This window comes from Staurois parvus, unplaced genomic scaffold (genome assembly GCF_062004578.1).
Source record: "Staurois parvus isolate SC_StPar_1 unplaced genomic scaffold, SC_StPar_1.0 ptg000014l, whole genome shotgun sequence".
Taxonomy (NCBI): Eukaryota; Metazoa; Chordata; class Amphibia; order Anura; family Ranidae; genus Staurois; species Staurois parvus.
Window position 1 is genome coordinate 6783353 of NW_028317810.1, and position 18556 is coordinate 6801908.

An 18556-nucleotide genomic window follows, 5' to 3' on the forward strand; every position below is an offset into this window, starting at 1 on the left:
ACTGCAGAAAAAAATGGTAAACATACTTATCTTGCCTCTGCTTCAACACTACAGGGGATTACCCCAAGCTATCTCTTACCAAATCTAATTAAGATGATGCTTCAGTGTCATGTTGAAGCATTGTTTTGTGAGATTTGGGTTACTCAGCATTTCTTGGGATGTCACTGCAAGGATGGTGACATTACGTTTACCTAGCTCTGTGTGCTGAAGCTGGGTGTAACGTAAGAATATCTGTTCACTTTTTTACACTTTACTGAAGTATTTTGGATTGAGGGATAACAGCCTCAAAAGATAAGCAAACTTTCCTTGTTTGTTCAAAGCCACTTGTGGGCAATTCCCAGCCATGGGACAGAGTCCCTGCCTCCCTCTCCGTTGGGAACCCGTCCAACAGAAATGGGGCTTGTACATTCAATGCCTTCTCAGGCCACATTGTCAAACCATGGCCCCCTCAGTGTTCTTCTCCATCTTTGCATCTTTACTCTGTATGTATGGTGAGCCTCAGACAAGGTGCAATATATTATTCACCACATTCACACTCTCACTATACCACTGGTCTTCCTTGGTAAACATGCCACTCTGACTGGGGGCACTTACTTTACTGGGCTCAATGACTTAAGGTGGACAGGCTTCCAATTCCACCATAATCCCCTCATCCAACCAGATTTGCATACAGTTAGGTACCCCAGGTTCCCTCTTCACCAAGTGGGTACTTCATGAAATGCAAAGTCTAGAATGATTTAGAAGTGTGCCATCTCACTTTCCAAAAGTAAGATTACTAAGGTTCCACTTCAGACACAAGAAGCAGCCATAGGCTCGATCCAACTCAAGTTTATTGCCACAGTTCTTAAAATAGGTCCATTAATCGCATCTCCTTCATTTTATTGATCAGTTCTCAGCCAGTCAGTTACAGTTTTCCCTCAGATAGTGGTGTACCTTAGTTTGCCCAATGAAAGGTTTGCCCATCTCTGGGGTAGTGAAGAAAGGAAAGTCTATAAATGCATTTCTCTCTTCCCACTATGCAGGCTGGACTGCCCAGAACTAAGCTCAAACCAGGGTATATACAGTATATGATCCTGCCAGGAGGAAATTAGCTCATTCTCTTTCCATGAGGGATTTTAAAGAGGCAACACTTTAAAGAGGATAAAGTAACCCCTGACTACACATTTTAAGACAACCTGATTAAGGTGTATGTAAACCCAGCATTTCATATTCCTGATATGTGCCTACTGTACCATGTACTTCTATGAAAAAGTATCATGTTCTCTTTGTATTGCTTTCTTTGAAGTCCCTGGTGTTCCCTTCAGTACCTCTGCTTTCCTATTAAAAACTAATCACACTAGGTATGCTGTCCTACTAACGGTTAGCCGACAGCTAGCTAACAAAACTGACAGAAGCAGTGTTGTGTTTCATTCCAAAACTGAATTTACTTCTGTGAATAGTTCTGAAAAACTGCAATACAATTACAAAAACTGAAGTTACAAAAACTGAAGTTACAATATGCTTGTTTATATGTCTCTCACAAATGCATTCAATGTACACATTTCTTGCAAACAGTTATCTACAAATCACATTAAATACATTTAAATGCAATCTAGATATATACGTGACTTTAACAAACACAATAAATAAACTTACAGGCATATGTGTATCAAAGAGAGAAAGGAGGCCTTCACTGGTGTGTTCTTCTGGAACCCAAAGTGAAAGTGCAGTGGTAGATGGAAAATCTTTACTTTTAACAAACATGAGACACTTGTTTATTGATAAAAATACAGAAAGGGTGCAATCGCAGTGAATGCCCTGTCGATGGCTCCCTATTGAACACAATGATGTGAATACAGAAAACTAGGCATGAGATCACACTGTGGTCAGTTTTCTAGCTGTGCTGGGAACTCAGCCTGATGTCTTCCAATGATTAGACTTGTCCTGACATACCTCCCCCATCCCGGACAGCCTTTCATCTGTGTGCTGCTGTTTCTTTTCCTCCAACTCTTATGCAGCTGAGAACAAAGGGAATGTGATCATTTATAAAAAAGGGGGAAAAAGCATTTATTATTTTTTTTATACTGTATCTATCTGCAAATATTTTGCCTTTAATTTCTATTTTAAACTGTATGGGTTGTTTACAAGGTGAGGGTTTACAATCATTTTAATGTATAACTAGCAAATAGGAGGTGCACATGGGTAGAACAAAACAAAAAAAACCACCTCATTTAACTGTTTTAACATTTAGATTTGGTACAGACTGGTGTGGGGGCCTTTTAGCTGCCTTGAGAGAGTGCTGGCTCCTGGTGTGTCGCTGTATCTTTAAGAAGGATGAAACTGCCTCAGGGTAGGCCTTTTCTTAATTTACTGATTTCCATATATGCTATTGGTCAAAAGTAGAACATCACTATTTTTCCAGTTCTTATTGAAATGTAGGCAGTTCAAGTACATTGCAAAAATAATTGGCAACCCTTCCCATGCCACAAAGTGCTACCCCAAATACTAAAATAATAAACCAACCTAAAAATTAAAAATAAAGACCAGATTCTACTCACATAGGATGATGTGAGTGAATCTCCAATGCTGTCACCTTTTCAATAAACAAGTTCTTATAGCAGATACACAAGCATGTGCAAGGCTGCACAATATTAATTTCACATTATTCAACAAATAGTGAAAAAAAAATACATGACAAATATAATTTTGATAGTCCTTCTAAAGAAAAGTCACTTTCTTACAACACCCTGTATACAAGTAAATGTAATAAATCCTGTGACTTCAATCTTCACTCTTCACCAAAGTGCAATTCCCACACACACCAGATTCCAGGCTCACTCTCCAGATACATTTGTCTCACATATATACTGTACGAGGTGTGTCTAAAAAGTGTCTGAAGGCTTTTATTAAATCTCCCCTTAATAGTGCAAAAAATGTGCATTACTAAGTAAGTCCAAAATTATAATTATTGCCACCATTTCTCCCTGTTACCGCTTAGCTCAAGTATTGACCCACACAAAGGTAAGGTCAAAGAACACTTTCCCAGCAACCTGCGTAATAACTCCCAGAAATCTTCCAAGCACATTCAGCAGGGAAAATAAAAAGGAGAGACTCTCATGGTACAGTATGAAACACTCTGTGATTTATTAGCCAGAAAGAATAAAATCTACTTACAAGCAGGGTGCATTATAAACATAAAGTGCACTAGATAAATGTGCCTGTTTAAAAATAGCCTCTTTAAAATTACATTACCCTATTAAGGTTTAATGTCTCTGTATTGATGTTAAAGATGGTCGAACACAGACTTCTGGGCATGATGACGTCATGTGACCCTGCCCCCTAAGGGGAGACAGAGTACAACAAAAGTTAACTCTATCCCAAAGCCAACCCATCCCCAGTACAGAGCTCTCTTCCTACTAGTACAGATTCAGTACATCTCTCCCCCAGTACACCCCCCCCATTATAGCTTTCCCCTCTCCAGTTTTCCAGTACAGCTCTTCCCAATAGCTCCTCTTCAGTACACTCCCCCAGTATAGCTCTCCCCCTAGGACAGCTCCCCTGAGAACAGATTCCTCCTCCCCTCTCCTCTTCAATACACTCCCCCAGTATAGCTCTCCCCCTAGAACAGCTCCCCTGAGAACAGATTTCCCCCCCCCCCCCAGTACAGCTCCTCCTTCCCAGTTCAACTTTCTTCCCAGGTACTGCTGTGCCCTCTCAATACATATTTTTGTTTTCTCAGTATAGTCCTTTACCCTGCTTCAGGTCAGTTGACAGCACTAACTGCTAGCTGCGCTGTGGATGTTCTAGGGGCAGTGGATGGACCCACCTATTCGCCCTCCCCCCACCTTATCTACACTCCTGGGAGGATTCTTCCTCTCTATGTTCTCCAGTGTCATTGGGTCTTAAAGGGAGGGAAAGTCCAAAAAATTGAGTTGTCCTCCGAACAATCATAGAGAGAGAAAATGTGTTGTGAAACCTGTCTAAGAGGGATTTCCCTTATTTTGGAGAGATCTCCTCCTATTTCTGTTGTGAGAAAATGAAGGTAATTCTCCCAGAGGGGATGCAGAAGGCAAAAAACTCCAGCGGGTGTTTGACAATTCCCTACTCTATCCAAAAACTTGTAAATAAGGTATGGGTTTCACATAAACCTTAAAGCAGAACTTCACTCAACACTGACTATTTTCAGACCTTATGCTGCTAGCATTAGTAAATAGATATGAAAGTATATCATATTTACTTGTTTTTTATGCATTTTTTCAGTTACTTCCTAGTTTCAGTGCCTAGGCAAATGATCTCATACATCCCAGCAGTCTTCAGGACTTCAGTAGGGAGGGATGGTTCTCAGCTCAGCCAATGCCTGAGCTATGGGTAAATGGATTCCAGGAAGTAAACGATACATGAATCATCTGCCCTTACTCAAAATGGCCACAGCCTGAAATGCCGGGGGGTTCAAAATTATTTCTCAGCAAAATAAAGCATGGAGACATGGATGGATGGTTGGGGAGTATGCTTTGAATGTTAAAAATGAATTAAATAGCGTTTTTGGTTTGTGGTGCTCAGATGCAGTGCAGTTCCACTTTAAACCCTTCATGCCGACGTAACACAAATATGCGGCCTCACAGAACTGGGCTCTTTTCCATGGGGCCGCATATTTGCGTACCTGTCTTTGTGCTGGGAGCTCGCCACACAGCTCACTCCTAGCACAAAGACTTGGGTGTCACTGAGAGCCCCGGGACCCGCTCTAACGATCCCGATTCCAGGTCACATGATCGATTCCAGGTCACATGATTGCTGTGGTAGCCTCTGATTGGCTATCACAGTGATCAGTCACTGTACAGCCCACCCCCTTGGCTTTTTTTCTCTCTGAATGGAGAACAGAGATACATTGTATCTCTCTCTCCTTGCATAGAGAAAAAAAACTTTAAAAAAGATAAATAAATATAAAAAAAGAAAAGAAAAAATACCTAGATCAAGGTTTGATCTAGTTCAAGGTCAAAGGCCATGGTCAAAGATCAGGATATATATATATATATATATATATATATATATATATATATATACACATTTATTTTTTATTTATTTTTTTTTTTTTTTCTAATTGGTGTCAGTGTGTTTTAGGTAAAAAAAACCCCCAAAAAACAAAATGCGCATTATTGTTTCTGGACTGTACTGCGGGTACAAACAACAAATAACATACACATATATGGTATTTCTGCGATCGTCTTGTTCTTTGGTGGTAGGTTATGGTAGTAACAAGAAACACACAGCTAAATAAAAAAAAAAAATATTTTTTTTTTACTATTTTGGGCCAGTTTTTTTTATAATAAAAAAAAATCCGGAGATATCCATTACCATTTACCACCAAATGAAAGTCCAATTTATCCTGAAAAAAACAAGGTATAATTCATCTGGATGTACAATGTGTGATGATATGTACGGTTTTACTAACACATGTCAAAGTCGCAAAATTGTGCTTAGGCATTAAGATTTGTTTTACTCTTAGACGTGAAGGGGTTAAGCAACTAAAATACATCTTATTGGTATCATTAGACTATTTCCAGAAATGCAAAAATATAGACAGAGGATTTCACTACAGGTTAATTAGTACTGCACAAAGCTTTCCTTTCTCACAATGAACAGAGTTCTTGCTTGCTGATGTTGCTTTGTATTGGCTTTTAGGCTGCCTAGGTATCTAATGGATCTGCATGTTATTCTTGTACTGTTATTCAGTATTTAGTGACTAGTCATTAAAGTAAACAATATGTTGCCAGCACAACTTAATCTTTTACAAAAGGAGCCACCATTATTGTATGACAAACTGAATGAATGTCAGTAAATGCTGTTCATTTTGCAGGCAACAAACTCTTTTATTTAATTATCGTGGCACTATCCACCTGCCATTCCAGCATGCTGTTCTTGGGTGTACACCAGCCCGATACGCAATGGAGGTATGTTTATAATGGTCAGATACCGGGCACAAATTTCAAAACAAAGTGTTTCAGTTTTGGATGCATTGTGTGGAAATGAAACCAGTCAGTGACAGTGAGCTGCTACTCTTGTGTTGTCATGGATGCATCCCGTAGCCTTTGATGACAATCTCATTTGATTGACCACTAGGAAAATCATTCTCTTATGTCCTCCTAAAAAAACAAATGTTAACATTCGGAACAGCGGTGAAGAACCTTCAGCTCATGGAGTCCTGATGCGTGTTTACAATATGCAGGGAAACAGGTTCCCATCAAAACTTTTATCAATTTTAGATTCTTTAGCACAGGGAACCATTAACCCTTTAGCTGCCAGAGCTGTTTTTGCATTTTTTTGTGTTTTTTTTTTTGTACACATGTTAATTTGCACATTTTAGATCAGAATAGTTAACACACCTGTGACAGGAGTCACTTTGGGTGGGGGGCCCATGGAACCCAGCTCACTTTGGAAAGGTGGGGAGACCCCTGTCTCAGCTCCCCATATCCCTCTTATGTGTAAGTCACCCTGTGCCTCTTAGGGGTACAAGGTGATCTGTCCTAATATTATGCAGACATGTGTATGAGATAGGTGGGGTGGTGGTTGTGGATTGTTTGGTGCATCCCATTGTTCTATTGTTTGTCTTGCTTGGGAGCAAACTATTATGGGATGCATGTGTTTATGTGTATTACCTTAGTGGGGGTGTCTCCAGCAGCCCTCCCTCCTGATGGGTCTGTCTGCTGGTGTGACGTTTGAATACCTGTGTGTCTCTTGTTACTAAATGTCCCCCTGCCCTGTGTCATTATGCAGAGAGGGGGGACTGTCCCTTGAGTGTATATATCTTGTATCTGTGTTGAAGTAGTCTACTCTGGTTTACTTCAAGACTGGTGTCGACTAGTCTTGTTTGGTCAGCTGTGGTGTCTGTTGTCGGTGTTCAGACGGGGAAGCGGTATTCTAACCGAAGTACCCAAGTGCAGTCTGGGGTCAGTTCTGTTACAACTCCCAAAACATTATCTGGGGAATTCAGTTATCAGCCTTTAGAATTTAGTCATGGTACAGAATCGAAAGTGACAGAGACAAGTACATGAATCTGGACAGTTCTCCCTCCTGCTTCTTCCTCTGCGCTGTAACACTGACAGGCACATGACCGAGGAGCTTTAAACTAGAGGTGGGCATAGCCTGATGGGGAACTGACAGACTAGTTCTCCATCAGGTTTGCTTTAGTTTTTTATTGACAGCAGATTGAAGTGGGCAGATCTATATCTGTTATTCAGTCTGAGAGTGGCTTTGAAATCCACCCACTGCCGTTTCTGTCACAGGCAAGGTGGACCTCATGGGGCACTAGTCTCAGAGGTCCCATCAGGATCCACCTACCCAACAGGCGCAGCGGCCATGAATTTGAGTTGTCCGGTCAGGGGAGCCTAATGGTAAACCTAGAGACCAGTTCACCATCATTTTGGCTTTGCCTTTAATTGACAGTAAATGGTAGTGGATGAAATCCAAAGCCACTATTGAACTGAATAGTGGCTATGGATCCACCCACTGCTATCTGCTATTAATCACAGGCAAAGCAGACCTGATAGGAAATTAGTTTTTCACAGTTCACTATCAAGCTCCTCTCACTGTCACTTCAGAGTGACTTGCATTATTGGTTGCCTCAATGTAGTAAATATAAAACGTTAGTAAAGTAATGAACACACAACACCCTTCTTCCTCTCTACGCCAGCTCTGATTTGGTCTTAATTCCAGCCAGTTTTCTTATCTGGGAACTGGCAATAAATCTCTCACAGCTTAAGTAACAGACTTTTAAAGTGGCTGTAGTAAAAACTGCTTGAATCTAGCATATGTGTAGGTACCTGTACTGAAATTGGTGCAAGGCTTTAATGAATTAGGTACAGGCCATATTAAAGGGGCCTTAATTCCAGAAAAGTGAAATTACTGCTTTAATGACCCCCCCCTATATTTATTTTCCAAAAACAGAGACCCTGGAGAATAAAATGGTGATATATGAATTTTATTGTTCATTATTTTTCTTTCAGTGAGTTGGCTGGCATCTTTCTTCATGATTCACTTAAACCTGCATTGCTGGATGTGATATACGAAGAGTGTACATCATGGGACTGGCAAAGTAGCTCCCCCATATTTAGGTCATGTGCTTGGTATGGCTTGGTGGGGGGCACACACTTATCCACCCCCTTTCCTGGCCACCCAGGCTGCATGCTCCGATAAGAGTCTGGTATGAATTTTGGGGGAAACCTCACCTTTTGCATAAGGTTCTCCCCGCAGTATTAATAAATCCAAAATCAACCATTTATTATGTTGCAGCTTACCAATTCTTAGATGTGGTGGCTGCATTAGTTTTCATTTTTAGGCTTTCTTCCCTTTATTTTCATCTTGTGATCCAGCCAGTAAGTCTATTATTTTTCAACAGAACAAGCTGTTTATAACTGCTTGTAAAGTGATAGCTAGCATTCAGCCTTAATTTGCTAGTGTATCTATGTCTATTAGTGCATCTTAACACTCCCCTTCCCCCAGATTAACAATGCTGTTGTCCAAAGGTGCCCCTGTTCTCCTTCATCCAGAGTGGGGGCACTCTAACACAGAAGGTGTGTTATTGGCCAGATGAAAGCAGAAGGGAAAGGACTAAAAAAAGGACAACTAATACAGCTACCACATTTAATGATTGGTAAGATGCAACATATTATATTTTTGGACTTGGGTTTAATGCTGCTTTTAAATTCATGCCAGACTTGAAGGGCCCCACCCCCTTGTGATGTCATCATGTGCTGTGATTGGGCAAAGCATTGCACCAGACCTGTGCTACTGCAGCTGCTGGCTTCCCTCCTCTGCCCTCCCAGCAACTTTGGTTGCTGCAGGGGAGCCAAGGGGAATTTAACTGTTCAGATAGATCCCCCCACTGCTCTAAATCCCCCACCCCACATTCTGGAATCCACCTCACTGATCCTCCCCCTCCAGATGGCTGCAGTTTCTGTTGGGCTGTCAGGATGGAGAATGGGGCGTGCTGGTAAACATATGTTTACCAGCCCCCTTTTTTACTGAATGAACACAGCTCCTGTGTTCATTCATCACTGAAGCATAGTCACAATGTTTACTATGCTTCAGTTTGTGAATGAATAAGAGTCTTTGTACAAAGACCTCTGTTCAGTCATCTACAGTGCAGCTGAGGTTGCAGAGAAAGAATATGTCTTCAGTTCCTTTCTGTGTCTCAAAAAAGAGACGTTACAGATCTGTTTAGACCCCAGATATCTTAAAAGATATTAAAAATAAAATCACTCTCACAGAGAACCCACTCTGTATGACTGTGGATGTAGATAAGTAGGCAGCACTGGTGGGTAGGTGCCTGAGCACTTAAAACTCTCCCTCGATGTATGCTTCCTTCCCTGGTCTGGAACCAAGTGCCCCAAATCTCTCCAAGCAGCCCTCTGAACTTTCCTCCACTTTTCCTCCTTGTCCACCTGGCTCCCTGGGGATTGTAGTTTCCTTATTGATAGGATGCAGTGCTGCTTGTCCTCAGTGAAGCTACATATCACACAATCCTTTTCTTATCAACTTCTTATCCTTCCGATCTCAGTTTAGCCAATCCAGAGTTGGCATGGAAAGTCACTGGTGCATAGCTTCCGAACATGCTGGAACTTGTTGTCCCATAATGACAACTATAAAAAGTTTGTTTTTATTTTACTTTTATCAGAGGAATTCTTGTGCCAGCACCTGGCTACACAAACATTACAAGAATTATTAGTTACATTTGAACAAATGTTAAGACATTCAAACATTTTTTCTATTTATAACTCAGCCCACTAGATTACATAAGCAACTGGTAGGACAGCAGCAAAAAAAAAAGCATTAAAGTCAGCATTTGTACAGGCTAAAAGCTTACAATCAAACTAAAAGAAACCGTAAGTTCACATTATCAAAGATTATGTAAATTTACTGTTAATTTGAACCCTTATCGTAGTTCTCCTTTAAAATTAAGCATCTGATTAAACAGCACTTGCTTTGAAGACAAGAACCTGCTTTTTCATATTATTTCTAGTTATATAATTTAAAACACGATGTCATACAAGGACCGCACAGAAATGTTCTTGCTCTAAGCAATCATTTCAGTGTAACACATATAAATGCTCAAATATTATTTTTAATTTTAGGGAAATATAAAAAGTCATACTATATATATTTTGCCATAAACCACATTTCTCTGTGCTGATTCTGCACAGCATAGATCCATATTGATAAGTAATTAAACTTTTATGGCTTCTCTGCTTCACAGCTCATAACTTTGCAAGCTACCTTGAATGGGTGTTTGGCTAGGCCAGAGTGAGCATTTTCTGCTCTCAAAGTCACTTTATCCTAAATTTTAATGTTTGATCTTGAGGTATGCTGTAAATCAATCTGATACATTTTTTTATATTTGTATGTAATGTCAGGAAATAATTCAAACATGTAAAGGGCTATTTGCAAGCTTCTCTCCCCTATTATGAATACAGTACATACATACATACATGAGTTCCAGGGGTTTATGTACATGGCATGCAGGGGCGGACTGACAACTCATGGGGACCCCGGGCAATAGGGGATCATGGGGCCCCTGTGTCCTTGCCCAAACTCAAAAAATCCTATGAAAAAGGTACCAGGGGCATCTCATGGGGCCCCCTACTGACCCCGGGCCCTCGGGCAGTGCCCAAGTTTCCAAATGGTCAGTCCTCCCCTGATGGCATGTGTTTCAGTACAGTTGTTTTGAACAACATTTGCCATGTGTTTTTCGTGATAATTGTATTTTGCTATATTGTGAAAAGTTTTTTTTTACATTTAATGAGAATCAACTGATATATGCACATTATTTAAAGATGGACAGCATTATAACATGCATGCATAATCATCTGTAAGGTGAGGCGAAAGGCCCAGAAGTGATTGAACAAGAGTCCAGCTCACATCCATAACTTTATCAGTTTGCATTGGACTAATGCAGGCCATACATGGGTCGAATTCCGAACAAATTTTCTTTAAAAAATTGAAAATTTTTTGCATTTTGAATTCCGATCGTGCCACCATTGATTTCGAAATTCAACCAACCAAACCTTCAATTTCTCCTCATGTTGCTACAGAAAATAAGAGCATTTGGATGATCCAGAAGAGGATTGGGAGAATGTCATATGGTCAGATGAAACCAAAATAGAACTGTTTGGTAGAAACACAACTCGTCGTGTTTGGAGGAGAGAGAATGCTGAGTTGCATCCAAAGAACACCATACCTACTGTGAAGCATGGGGGTGGCAACATCATGCTTTGGGGCTGTTTCTCCACAAAGGGACCAGGATGACTGATCCATGTACAGGACAGAATGAATGGGGCCATGTATCGTGAGATTTTGAGTGCAAACCTCCTTCCATCAGCAAGGGCATTGAAGATGAAACATGGCTGGGTCTTCCAACATGACAATGATCCCAAACATACCGCCCGGGCAACGAAGGAGTGGCTTCGTAAGAAGCATTTCAAGGTCCTGGAGTGGCCTAGCCAGTCTCCAGATCTCAACCCCATAGAAAACCTTTGGAGGGAGTTGAAAGTCCGTGTTGCCCAGCGACAGCCCCAAAACATCACTGCTCTAGAGGAGATCGGCATGGAGGAATGGGCCAACATACCAGCAACAGTGTGAGCCAACCTTGTGAAGACTTACAGGAAACGTTTAATGTTTGACCTCTGTCATTGCCAACAAAGGATATTTAACAAAGTATTGAGATGAACTTTTGATATTGACCAAATACTTATTTTCCACCATAATTTGCAAATAAATTCTTTCCAAATCAGCCAATGTGATTGTCTGGATTTTTTTTCTCATTTCGTCTCTCATAGTTGAGGTCTATCTATGATGTCAATTACATGCCTCTCTCATCTTTTTAAGTGGGAGAACTTGCACAATTGATGGCTGACTAAATACTTTTTTGCTCCACTGTATATATATATATATATATATATATATATATATATATATATATATATATAAATATAACCCATGTACGTTCAGCTCATACCCAAACACAGAAGTGTCTCTCCCTACTGCAAAGGCTGTTTTGAGATATATCAATGTTAATGTTCTGTAATTTAAAATCTCCGTATGAACATAAGCAGACTAATGTTTGCATTTTATAAACATATATACTTTCTGGCTGTGGACTCTTCCTCTGCATCCTGACAGTCAATGCAACGCTATCAGTCTTGATGATGCCAGAGGACTTTAGATCACCAGAGCACAAGGGAGAAAAAGTTCCAGGGACCAGTTTAGCAGTGCTAGCATGGAGGTTCAGGTAAATCTGGGTATACACAGACTGAAAATCAGCTGGTTCAGCAGGAAACAGCCGACTTTCAATTTGTGTGTACTGCTAACTGTTCAACAGAAGCCAGTCTAATGATCAGCTTCTGTCAAACAGTCATGTAGGAATACAAGCATTCAGTCAGCACTTTCAGCCAACGACTGCAGTGCTGATCTGTGTATTCTGATGGGGAGCGGGGAGTCCCCCCCTATCTGAATGCAACAGCTTAGCAAGAGAGATCCATGCATCACACATTGTTTGTGTTGATGCGGGGATCTGGTTGAAGGAAATAAAAAACTGAACCTGTATACCATGCTTAAGTAAAAGCACTGTCCCCCTAGATATAAACAAACAGTTAACCCTTGCAGTGCAGATGCAGCTCCACTGCAATGGTGGAGAACTTCTCACTTTCCCAGAGTTCAGCTTTAAGTGTTCAAAGGTGGCAAGGAAATGAAAAATGAAAGAAAACACAATTTGTGTTCAATTAGATGTCATGCACTTCTATGCTTTTGTCCGATTTTTTTTCTTTACATCATAATTCTGGTTAAAAATAATGTAATGAATGGTCTTTTAAACTAAAAAAACAAAGCCAGCTTTACGGCAATATTCACCTTAAATTCAGAGCTTCCCCCACCCAGTACTTTTTTGCCACTAGATGCCCTCAGTTTCATAGTCAGCATCATTCAACCCACTTACTCTCATTCCAGGTTGTCCTGGACCTGCATCAGCCTGTGAATGAACAGAGAAAAGAGAAGAAGCTCATTGATTAGCCTATCACTCTTTCTCTTCCTAACATCATGTTCCTTATCAGCACATAAAGCAGGGTTTGACAAATTCCAAGCACCAGGTCATCATGGTGACTAGAAATTGCATCCAGGAGCCTGGGTTCTACACTCGCTCTCGTTGACTTCAATAGGAAATCACACCCATAAACATCAATGGCAAATTGCACCCCATAGACTTCAATGGCAAATCGTGCCTCCATAGACTTCAATGGGAAAATGCCTCCCATACACTTCAATGCGAAAATACCTCCCATGCACTTCAATGGAAAAATGCCTCTTATTGGCTTCAATGCAAAAACGCCTGTCAATAGCAATCCTATGTGAACACTTGCCACATGCCACTCTACTCTATCACGTGCGAGTCTGGAGCGCACAGCTACAAACTTGCACAGGATCCTTTTCATAATGGCACTCAAAACACAATGCATGTTAGGTCACTTCCAGAATCGCATATGTGTGAACCAGAGCAGCTCCATTCACATCTGGGCGTTTTGTGATCACAGCAGAATTGCTATGATCGCAAAACGCAGGTTCAAGTGCCAATATTGTCAATGGCCCCTAAAACGTAGTGCAGTTTTGCTGTGATTGTATGCTCATAGTTTATTTAGCTGGCTCCTAGATTCAAAGCAAATTTGTCAAGCCCTGCCATAAACTGATTGGTTCCTTGTACAGCTTCTTTCTTTCACTCTCCAGCCCTGCTTTACAGAGACAGCAAAAGGTCTTTATCAGGTAAAGTTAATTTACTTACACTGCTTGGATTTAGAAATACATTTAATAAAGAATTAAAGATTTCAAATCTGCATTAATCTGCATCTTGCATATCTGTGAGAGTTCAGTTTTAAATATATGGTCATTATAAACTGTCCTATTGTCAAATCTTTTTTGTCAGTTCTAGATTGCCATGGAAATAAAATAAACAGCTACATAGATGTCTTTTTTTCTTGTCTTGAAATGTCAGTTTTTGAGACATTGGGGTGCTGAGTTCCTTCCCTCTAATAAGATGACATGTGGGAATGAGTTGCCTGTAGATTTTTTTTTTCTTCTGATTTATTTTCATCTGCTGAAAGATAGATTAAATGTCTAATAAAACAATATATTATTTCCATCTGCCTACAATGATATACGATATATAGACAAGTTGAAAATCTGCCCACTGTTGCTTTCCATACAGTTACATTATTCCACATGATAAAATGTTTTCTATACTATTGCTTTTCTGTGAACGTCCAGATGCTATTTGTATTTGACGCAAACAAAGCAGACACAGTGAGGTTTATGAAACACAATTGTTTGACTAGCTTATCTTTGCAAAGTTCAAGTTCCAGCATATTTACCAAGGCTTCAGGCCCTTCTTTCCTCCACTGCTGAACAGTTTGTGTATTATGTTTTGTTTTATTTCTGCCAACACTTCTGTTTACAACAGAGAAACCTTCATTTTATGTTATTTCCCAAGGCCAATTACAAAAATAATGCAATATACATCTACAAAACAGTTTATGAAGATACAAAAGGCCATGCCATAGTCCTCCACATTGAATGGAAGCCAGCACCATTCAACCCACTCTTTCTGAGCCCAGGCGGCCATGGACCAACCATCTGGTGCGGCATCATCATGTAGCCTGAGTTCAAGGAAATACGGCACTCACACATCATTATGTGAGCACCACTCAGTAAAGCAATAAGAACCACCACCTCCAGAGGACAAAAGGAAGGGCCCAGGACATCATTGGGCTCAAAAACAGAAAACTTTTAGATAAGGGTATATATATGGTGAATATACATTGTGGACATAGAGGGGTTTGAAATATTACAATTCTACTTTAGATACCCATACTAATACCACATCAGGAACCGCATTGGTCTTGCTATAAGCCTCCTGTAATCCCCGGCACAGTAGCTCTCTAGGATGGTCATATAAAATAAGTGCAGAGTGAGGAGGGGATCTGTCTATATCACAAAACTTGGAGACGTGGGGACATTTTTTTTATTGCACACCCCAGACTATCTAACTACACTTGACTGCCTGAAAGTCAGATACAGGAGATAGATGAGCCTTAAAATAACCAATATGTGTCTGGAGAGTAGTCTCTACCTTCTCTACAGTTTTATAGCAAGGAGCTGCAGTTGATGTACACTTATCTAGCTTTAGAAATGATAACCAAACACCTCCCAGTTTTTATTATTATGGTAATTCAATATCAGTTATGTACAGGATGCAGGGATTGATCTTGGACATGTGTGTCCCCACTATTTGGGAAATGACAATGGGAACACATTTTTAAGTACTTCAGGTTTCAGGGTAGTCCAGTCAGAGAGGAGAGGATTGATTTACAGTGCTCTTTGGATTGGTAAGTCCCCATTTGGGACCCAGAATGCAGAGGCTAGGAAGGACTTTGGATAGGAAAGAGTCTCAAACCCTGATCACAAGGGCCTTGATATCAAAAAAGGTTAACCCGTCTGCAGGGGAGGCTTGGAAAGAAGCAGGAAGGTAACCCTAAACACAATTGTTGGACAGATATTCTGACAGTGAACCATTATGTTGTTGTAACTATGCCAGGTTTATGGACTGTTTGCCTTTGCTTTTGCTGAGGAATAATGCTTTTGTTTGATTTTTTTGAGAAGCCAATAAAGACTGTTCACTTTCACAAGCAGCTGCACTTAGCCCCCAGTGCATGGACAGTCCTTTGCTAGTTAGCATACTGTCAGCTCTACAGCTGACACATAATAGCAAATTGTGACTCATCCTCAACCCCATTCAGTTTCTGTTTGAGAGGTTCTCATGTTGACAGTTTAAACTAAGCAAAGGGGTAGGGAAACCTGCAGACATCATTGTCCAAATAGGGCTTTTGCCAATGCAACAGATTGAAGATTTCCCGGCCAGCAGTTGAATGGGGCAGGGAATAAATCATTGGTTGCTATGGTGCTGTCTTCTGCTGACTTCATAGCAACCAAAGAACCCAGTGCTGGAAGCAGTCATATTCATGACTGCTTCCCAGCACAAAATAGCCCACTCTGAGCACTGGCATCTCTCTGTAGGCCAACTCAAAGTTGGTCGTATTTACCGCCACTTTGCTTATCTGCGAACTGGTGATAATTTTTGACACTGTCGTAGCTGACAGATTTTGAAATTGCCTGTAATGAAAAAAGTACTTGAATCTGGAGCATGTGCCAAAAAGTTTTATAAAACTGCCCCAAAGCTTTTCTGAATTAATCTGAATTAATCACAGGCTATTTTAAAGGAGCCATACTGTCAAAAAGTGGCAGGATGACTGCCAACAGGAAATGCCCCCCATATTGTTATGGAGCTCGCATATAACATTTGCAGAGGGATAGGTGTTGAATTTGTAACTAACTTGAGAGTGCTTTTTAACTCGCCCACAATGCTTAAAATGACAATTGTGTGGAATATTTAATTTTATACATATCGTATGCTGGGCACATTTTTATTATATTGGTGAAAAGTGGTAATTGATAGTTTATGATTGATTGTGATGCTATTGTTCTTTTTTTGGCTTTGGTTTTCATTTCAAAGGTATTTACTGCAAAGCATTATGCCTTAACATCAACCTTTGTTAGAGGTTATTGTGGCAGCTGTATTTGCTGTCACCGGGAATTATTCTCATCCCACGGTACGTATTTTACAATTTTTAGATGGAGTCTAAATCAATTTGACCTGTGGGATCAAAAAACCTAACTACAGTTGTGACCAAAATTATTCAACCCCCAATGCTGTAAAGGGGTTTAGGGACTATAGTGTACATTTGGAATTGTATTCAGAATCAAATCCTACAAGGACGTTGTAACTACCCAAATGCAACTAAAATGACATCAATTGTTTATGTAATACAGTAGTAAATGGTTCTTATGTGGTTTCTTCATTGCCACAATTATTCAACCCCTTAAAGACTACCACTCTGAAGAACAGAGGTTCATACAGGTGCTTTCCATCAGGTATTGAAAACACCTGTGGATGTCACCGAGCAGCAATCAAGCATAATAAGCACCAATTAGGCAGCTTTAAAATGACTGTGATACTCAGATCCTTCTAGACATTTACTGGTGTGGTTACAAACATGGTGAAGGCAAGAGAATGGTCCAGGAAGACAAGAGAAGAGGTGATTTCTCTTCACAGGAAGGGCAATGGCTATAAGAAGATTGCAAAGATGTTAAACATACCAAGAGACACCTTAGGAAGCATCATTCGCAAATTCAAGGCAAAGGGCACTGTTGAAACGCTACCTGGTCGTGGCAGAAAGAAGATGCTGACTTCGACTGCTGTGCGCTACCTGAAGCGTAGAGTGGAGAGAAGTCCCCGTGTGACTGCTGAGGAACTGAGAAAAGATTTGTCAGATGTGGGTACAGAAGTTTCAGCCCAGACAATAAGACGCACACTGCGTAATGAAGGCCTCCGTGCCAGAACTCCCAGGCGTACCCCCTTGCTGTCTCCAAAGAATAAGAAGAGTCGACTGCAGTATGCCAAAAGCCATGTGGACAAACCACAAAAGTTGTGGGATAGTGTTCTGTGGACTGATGAAACAAAATTAGAACTGTTTGGGCCCATGGATCAACGCTATGTTTGGAGGAGGAAGAACAAGGCCTATGATGAAAAGAACACCTTGCCTACTGTGAAGCATGGTGGAGGGTCAATCATGCTTTGGGGCTGTTTTGCTTCTGCAGGTACAGGGAAGCTTCAGCGTGTGCAAGGTACCATGAATTCTCTTCAGTACCAGGAGATATTGGATGGAAACGTGATGCAGTCCGTCACACACCTGAGGCTTGGGAGACGTTGGACCTTTCAACAGGACAATGATCCCAAGCATACCTCCAAGTCCACTAGAGCATGGTTGCAGAGGAAAGGCTGGAACATTTTGGAGTGGCCATCGCAGTCACCAGACTTAAATCCGATTGAGAACCTCTGGTGGGACTTAAAGAAAGCAGTTGCAGTGCGCAAGCCTAAGAATGTGACTGAACTGGAGGCCTTTGCCCATGAAGAATGGGCGAAGATACCCGTAGATCGCTGCAAGACACTTGTGTCAAGCTATGCTTCACGTTTAAAAGCTGTTATAACTGTAAAAGGATGCTGTACTAAGTACTAAGATTGAATGTCACTTGGGGGTTGAATAAAACTGATAATGCTGTGAGCACAGAAAAGACATTTGTGGTTATTTCATTATAACTGTTATGTTATATTTGTCTGACCTACAAGTGCCTCTTTAATGTAAATGTAAGCAAGATGACTGAATGATCAAAAGCAATGTCAAACTGGCCAAAACACTCAATTTCAGTGGGGGTTGAATAATTTTGGTCACAACTGTATATAGTGTGTTGTGTCAGCTAAATGTGTCATCTAATAATGACATAGAGATCAGTTTTATGTTATAAAGGCAAAAACTATACTCTCCCTGCACTATGTTATCTATACTGTATGATATATGAATTACTGAAGTGGAAAGAAATAATATTTAATACCAGGAAGCTGCACATGTACTCATACCGTTATTACATT